The sequence below is a fragment of the Castor canadensis genome, chromosome 1 (assembly GCF_047511655.1).
Source record: "Castor canadensis chromosome 1, mCasCan1.hap1v2, whole genome shotgun sequence".
NCBI lineage: Eukaryota > Metazoa > Chordata > Mammalia > Rodentia > Castoridae > Castor > Castor canadensis.
In genome coordinates this window covers 75,943,278-75,950,261 of record NC_133386.1, presented here as the reverse complement: position 1 = coordinate 75,950,261, position 6,984 = coordinate 75,943,278, and the positions used below count along the sequence as shown (strand labels likewise).

The 6,984-nt window shown below is 39.3% G+C and overlaps 1 pseudogene; it reads left to right on the top strand.

The window, feature by feature from the left end:
* The first annotated feature begins 2,719 nt into the window (after positions 1-2,719).
* LOC109701097 (thymosin beta-15A pseudogene) lies at positions 2,720-3,252 on the top strand (annotated as a pseudogene).
* Positions 3,253-6,984: the final 3,732 nt, after the last annotated feature.

Below are 6,984 nucleotides of genomic sequence, written 5' to 3'. Positions count from 1 at the left end.
CAAAAGATGTGAAAGACCTCCAAAAGGAAAACTATACACTTCTGAAGAAAGAGATTGAGGAAGACTATAGAAAGTGGAGAGATCTCCCATGCTCATGGATTGGTAGAATCAGCACAGTAAAATGTCGATACTCCCAAAAGTAATCTACATGTTTAATGCAATTCCCATCAAAATTCCAATGACATTCATTAAAGAGATTGAAAAATCTACTGTTAAATTTATATGGAAACACAAGATGCCACGAATAGCCAAGGCAATACTCAGCCAAAAGAACAATGCAGGAGGTATCACAATACCTGACTTCAAACTATATTACAAAGCAATAACAATAAAAACAGCATGGTACTGGCACAAAAACAGACATGAAGACCAGTGGAACAGAATAGAGGATCCAGACATGAAGCCACACAAGTATAAGCAACTTATCTTTGACAAAGGAGCTAAAAATATACGATGGAGAAATAGCAGCCTCTTCAACAAAACTGCTGGGAAAACTGGTTAGTAGTCTGCAAAAAACTGAAACTAGATCCATGTATATCACCCTATACCAAGATTAACTCAAAATGGATCAAGGATCTTAATATCAGACCCCAAACTCTTAAGTTGATACAAGAAAGAGTAGGAAATACTCTGGAGTTAGTAGGTATAGGTAAGAACTTTCTCAATGAAACCCCAGCAGCACAGCAACTAAGAGATAGCATAGATAAATGGGACCTCATAAAACTAAAAAGCTTCTGTTCATCAAAAGAAACGGTCTCTAAACTGAAGTGAACACCCACAGAGTGGGAGAAAATATTTGCCAACTATACATCAGACAAAGGACTGATAACCAGAATATATAGGGAACTTAAAAAACTAAATTCTCCCAAAACTAATGAACCAATAAAGAAAAGGGCACGTGAACTAAACAGAACTTTCTCAAAAGAAGAAATTCAAATGGCCAGAAAACACATGAAAAAATGCTCACCATCTCTAGCAATAAAGGAAATGCAAATTAAAACCACGCTAAGATTCCACCTCACCCCTGTTAGAATAGCCATCATCAGCAACACCACCAACAACAGGTGTTGGCGAGGATGTGGGGAAAAAGGAACCCTCTTACACTGTTGGTGGGAATGTAGACTAGTACAACCACTCTGGAAAAAAATTTGGAGGCTACTTAAAAAGCCTGACATCGATCTACCATTTGATCCAGCAATACCACTCTTGGGGATATACCCAAAAGACTGTTACTCCAGAGGCACCTGCACATCCATGTTTATTGCGGTACTATTCACAATAGCCAAGTTATTGAAACAGCCAAGATGCCCCAGCACTGATGAATGGATTAAGAAAATGTGGTATCTATACACAATGGAATTTAATGCAGCCATGAAGAAGAACGAAATGTTATCATTCGCTGATAAATGGATGGAATTGGAGAACATCATTCTGAGTGAGGTTAGCCTGGCCCAAAAGACCAAAAATCGTATGTTCTCCCTCATATGTGGACATTAGATCAAGGGCAAACACAACAAGGGGATTGGACTATGAGCACATGATAAAAGCGAGAGCACACAAGGGAGGGGTGAGGATAGGTAAGACACCTAAAAAACTAGCTAGCATTTGTTGCCCTTAACGCAGAGAAACTAAAGCAGATACCTTAAAGCAACTGAGGCCAATAGGAAAAGGGGAATAGGTACTAGAGAAAAGGTTAGATCAAAAAGAATTAACCTAGAAGGTAACACCCACGCACAGGAAATCAATGTGAGTCAATGCCCTGTATAGCTATCCTTATCTCAACCAGCAAAACCCCTTGTTCCTTCCTATTATTGCTTATACTCTCTGTACAACAAAATTAGAAATAAGGGCAAAATAGTTTCTGCTGGGTATTGAGGGGGGGAGAGGGAGGGGGCGGAGTGGGTGGTAAGGGAGGGGGTGGGGCAGGGGGGAGAAATGACCCAAGCCTTGTATGCACATATGAATAATAAAAGAAAAATGAAAAAAAAATCTCCTTAATTTCATTTTGGAGCTTGCTGAAATCCTCTCTGAGTTCATTTAGTTGTTTCTGTGTCTTCTCAAGTTTTTTTTTAATCCATATTCTTTTGTTATTCATTGAGTTGTTTTTGCATGTTCTCTTTAAGCTCATTGAACATTTTTACCATAATTCTGAGGTCAGCTCCTGGGGATCCATCCCCTTCACTTTCTACCACATCCTCTACTATGCTATTGCTAGTGTTTTGTGTAGTCATACTCTTGTGTCTTCTTTTTTCCCCATGTTTCTATTTTGAGCTTTCCTGTGTTGTTGATTGATTGGGGAGGAGTTTAATCATTTGTTATCTTTCCCTTGACTTAATTTCTATTCTCTGACTAGCTTATTCTCTGATTAGCTAAGTTGTAATATTTCTGTTCTCTGACCTGGAGGTATAACTTAGCATTAACAAATTCACAAATTCAATGCCAAACCTGTTATTTACATAATATATAAGGAACCCCTTGGTGATATTATCTACAAACATCAGGTATTGTGGAGATAACAGTTGTTTGCATAAGGATTGATACTTAGGCAATTAAAATGATGGTGCTTGAGGAGAAGGCAGGGAGCAGAAATGATTCAAGGGAGAGAAGAGTTGTGAGGTGTGAGAACTATGGGATAACAAGGCTCTATGTCTGTAAAGGTGTAATTCAGTCATTGTTGAAGGAGGGTGCTGTTTTCAGGGATTGTAGAGGGATAAGAAGGATGGAGGTAATGTGTAAAGTTGGTATAATAGACTTTTCAATGCATGGTAAGTGTGCAAGAAGTAGGAACAGTGAGGGGAAAGGGAGGAGGGGAGAGGAAGGAAAGATGGAGGAAGGAAGCTACTCAAGGGTAAGCAACGTTCTCAGTCCAGTGGCAGCCTTGCACCAGCCTTCAAACCTTCCATCTTTTAATCAAGACGAGTGATAAGCCAGATTTGTCAGTGTAGAGAAATTTGACAGATCAAAATTGAAGAAAACTAATACTGAGGAAAAAAATACACTTCCTTCCAAGGAAACTATCCAACAGGTGAAAGAGTGTGTTCAAACATCCTAAAATGAAGCTCTCCTCCAAAGAGCCAACTTTAATTTTGCCTGAGAGATTTGGTTTTGGGGTCGTTTTTGTAAACCTATGTGTTTGTAGAGATTTTTACTGATGCTTCTCAAATATATTCCATGGCTAAGTGGTCAACAGTAGCCAATATTTCCTTAAATTCATTTTTAAATTTCCCATAGGTGTGAAAATTCCAGATGGCAGATGCTCTCTGGACCTTTGTGTGTGTCATTCTGGCAACTCTTACAGAGCAAGCCAGTGTTAGCCTACACCATGATTTTGTGGTTTCTCATTTAATTTTCATTTCTAATGTAGTACTAAAATAAGAGATATCAGTATGGAGGCATGGCTCATGTTGCAGAATGCCTGCCTGGCAAGCACGAGGCCCTGAGTTCAAACCTCAATAACACCCAATTAAAAAAAAAGATTGAGGGAGGAAGAGAGGAAAGAAGAAAAAAGAGAAAAAGAGAAGTAAAAATAAAAAATGGGTGAGAGAAGGGAAAGTGGAGGAAGGGAGGGCTAAGCAAATTAATATTTGGACATAGTAGAAGAGGAAGATAGGTAGCAGTAAAGTGAAAACAAAAAAGAAAAAAAGAAAGGAATAAAAATAAAAATACTAAATAAAAAAAGTAGTTCAGTGAGTATTGTGGCCTTTTTCCTCTGATTTCAAATCCAGGTGCTAACACTTTTGGCAGGGCCTCTCTCTGTGTCTCTGCCCCTTCTTAAGGTTGGTATGCTGGGCTGTGGCTATTGCCCCTCTCAATCGGGCAGCTTTGGAGGGGATCAGCGCAGGGTGTTTGAGCCCAGGCTTCTCTTGGTGAGATGAGCCATATGGTGGGTTCTCTGAAGTGGTCTCACGAGGAGCTGGTATGTGAGCAGTTTGTCAGCCTCTTTTGCCCACATGGCAGGCTTGGGAGCTGGAATTGAATTTTTTGTTCCACTGCTTTTCTCTTGGAAGTTTCCCAGTTTGAGCTCACTACCAGTTTCTCCAAGGTGGTGGAATACTTTGTTTTTACACTCAGGCTAGGTCAGCTCAGCATTCTGCCCCACCCTTACGAGACAGAGGTGAACTATTCTTTCTGCTTGGTTGGCCACCAGCTTTGTCCAGAGAAGGGGGTGCAATCTGCCCACCTGCACTGGACTGTGTGATTTTCTCCAGAGAAGTTAATGTTGCACTCATCTGGTAGGGCTGCAGTTTACCTTAGCTTTGGGACAGTAGAGGCAGATAGCACAGCTAGGTTTCATGTCCAGGAATTGTGGCAGATTCAGGAAGTCCTGGATGCTTTTAATGTTCATTCTGCAGTTCTCCACATTGAGATTTTGCTTTTCCAATTTCCAATAAAGGAGAAAAGAAGCCACAAAAGGAAAAAAGCAAGAAAAAAAAAAAAGGGACAAACAGCTTCCAGGCAGGCCAACAGCTCCTGCCGTCCCAGTGCCAGGGCTTCTCTGGTTATTATGTGGTATAAAAAGCTAACTTAATAGTTGGTGGTTGAACATTATGTGCACTCTTTAAAAAAAAAAAGGCATTATTACCAGATCATTGCTACCACAAATCTGAAGTATGGAGCTCAGGGTCTCAGGGTCCCTCAGCTATCTACCATCTTGTTTTCTCCTTCACATCAGCTTTTAACATGTTGTGGAATCTCCTTAATTGAGGCAGACCAGTGAAATCTCTGTGCTACAGATGTCCATGCCCAGGCATGTGCCCCATTGTTTCAGGGACCTCACAGTGTAGTTCCTTTCTGAGATTCCAGAACATCAGAGATTTGATGCTACAATAGGATCCCGACCTTGCTCTCTGAAAAATTTGAAAACACTATTTTCATTCTTATTCCTTGGGATCTAACATGGATGTTAGTGTTGAGAAACTTTGTGTGTCTTTTTTTTTAAAACAAAACTCTTTAATTTGAGACAATTATAGATTCACATGCAGTTGAAATACGTAGTAGAGGGAAATCATGTGTACCTGTTCTTTACTTGTCCCAATGGCAACTTCTTGTAAAACTATAGTTTAATATGGCAGCCATGTCATTGACGTTGCACAATTCACCCATCTTTCTCAGATTTCACCATTTTGGTTATATTCATGTGTGTGTTTATTTAATTCTACACAAGAAATTTTCTTTTTCAATCCCTCAAAGTGCCAAGTGTTCATTACCCATCTTTTCCTGCAATAGAGTTTGAGAGCTTATCAAAAAGTACTTCAAAGTTCATTAACAATACTTATATTTACAAACACAAATCAGCCCCTCTGTCATTGCTGGGAATAGAAAGTGTCTGACTTCAGAGTCAAAGCTTTGACTTCTGATCCCAAATAAGGCTGATAAAATGTCTTCTAGTCATTTCTGAAGATTCAGTTCTCTTAATAAGGTGATGATTTCTTGTACATATAAGTCAACTTTTCTGTAAATTACTTTACTTAAGACACAGGCTTTGAATTTAGAGAGATTATTGAATTCTGTTTCTTCCATTTTCTCGTAATGAAATTTGGGCACATCATGAATGTCTGAGAAAGACTGGCAGGTGTCAGATCAAATGTTTGGGTTGAAGCTTAAAGCTAATGAGTAGAGCTGAATTATTTTAACTCAGGGACTGACACAAGTAGATTTGCATCTTAGAGAAATTTAGAGAGGTTCATTATGATGTTTTGGTTACCAGCTTATTTCAGACTCTGGGGAAAACCATAATTCCTTTTTCTATAAAGTGTATATATAACATAACACAGTTTAAATATAATTTCATTAAATTTCTTAAAGTCATGGATTTGAGGCTACTAACTCTGGGTTAGAAGGATTTTTTTCTTTGTCTCTTGGAGGTTTGGTAAGGGTTGGGAAAAGATGTAGTAGGAAGAGGTAAGAGTTGTAGTAGAGGAGAGAACCATGGAAATTACCTTGTAACTTCCTCTTTATCCCAAAGGAGGTAGGTAGGAAGGACTCAATCCCCTGTAAAACAAAGGCAGTAGGAGATATCCTTCTAGTAAATTGGAAAGAGGGAAGAATACATGTGGGAATAGCAGGAGATGGAGGGAATACTTACGGGATTTGTTCTCTTTTTTGTGTGTAGGAAGTGAAATGATTGAGAATGAAGAGATTGGGCTGGTTGCAGACAGAAGTGTGCAAAGATGTTTTGTTTTTTTTTTTTTTGCTAGTTGTTTTTTTATTCATCCCATCTCATTTTTGTTTTTTTTTTTCCCCAGTACTGGGATTTGAATTCAGGGCCTTGAGCTTGCTAGGCAGGCCCCGTACCACTTTTATTTTTTTTTTTGCTTATCTAGTATTTATTTTTTTATTTATTTTTTTCATTTTTCTTTTATTATTCATATGTGCATACAAGGCTTGGTTCATTTCTCCCCCCTGCCCCCACCCCCTCCCTTACCACCCACTCCCCCCCCCTCCCGCTCCCCCCCCTCAATACCCAGCAGAAACTATTTTGCCCTTATCTCTAATTTTGTTGTAGAGAGAGTATAAGCAATAATAGGAAGGAACAAGGGGTTTTGCTGGTTGAGATAAGGATAGCTATACAGGGCATTGACTCACATTGATTTCCTGTGCGTGGGTGTTACCTTCTAGGTTAATTCTTTTTGATCTAACCTTTTCTCTAGTTCCTGGTCCCCTTTTCCTATTGGCCTCAGTTGCTTTAAGGTATCTGCTTTAGTTTCTCTGCATTAAGGGCAACAAATGCTAGCTAGTTTTTTAGGTGTCTTACCTATCCTCACCCCTCCCTTGTGTGCTCTCGCTTTTATCATGTGCTCATAGTCCAATCCCCTTGTTGTGTTTGCCCTTGATCTAATGTCCACATATGAGGGAGAACATACGATTTTTGGTCTTTTGAGCCAGGCTAACCTCACTCAGAATGATGTTCTCCAATTCCATCCGTTTACCAGAGAATGATAACATTTCGTTCTTCTTCATGGCTGCATAAAATTCCATTGTGTA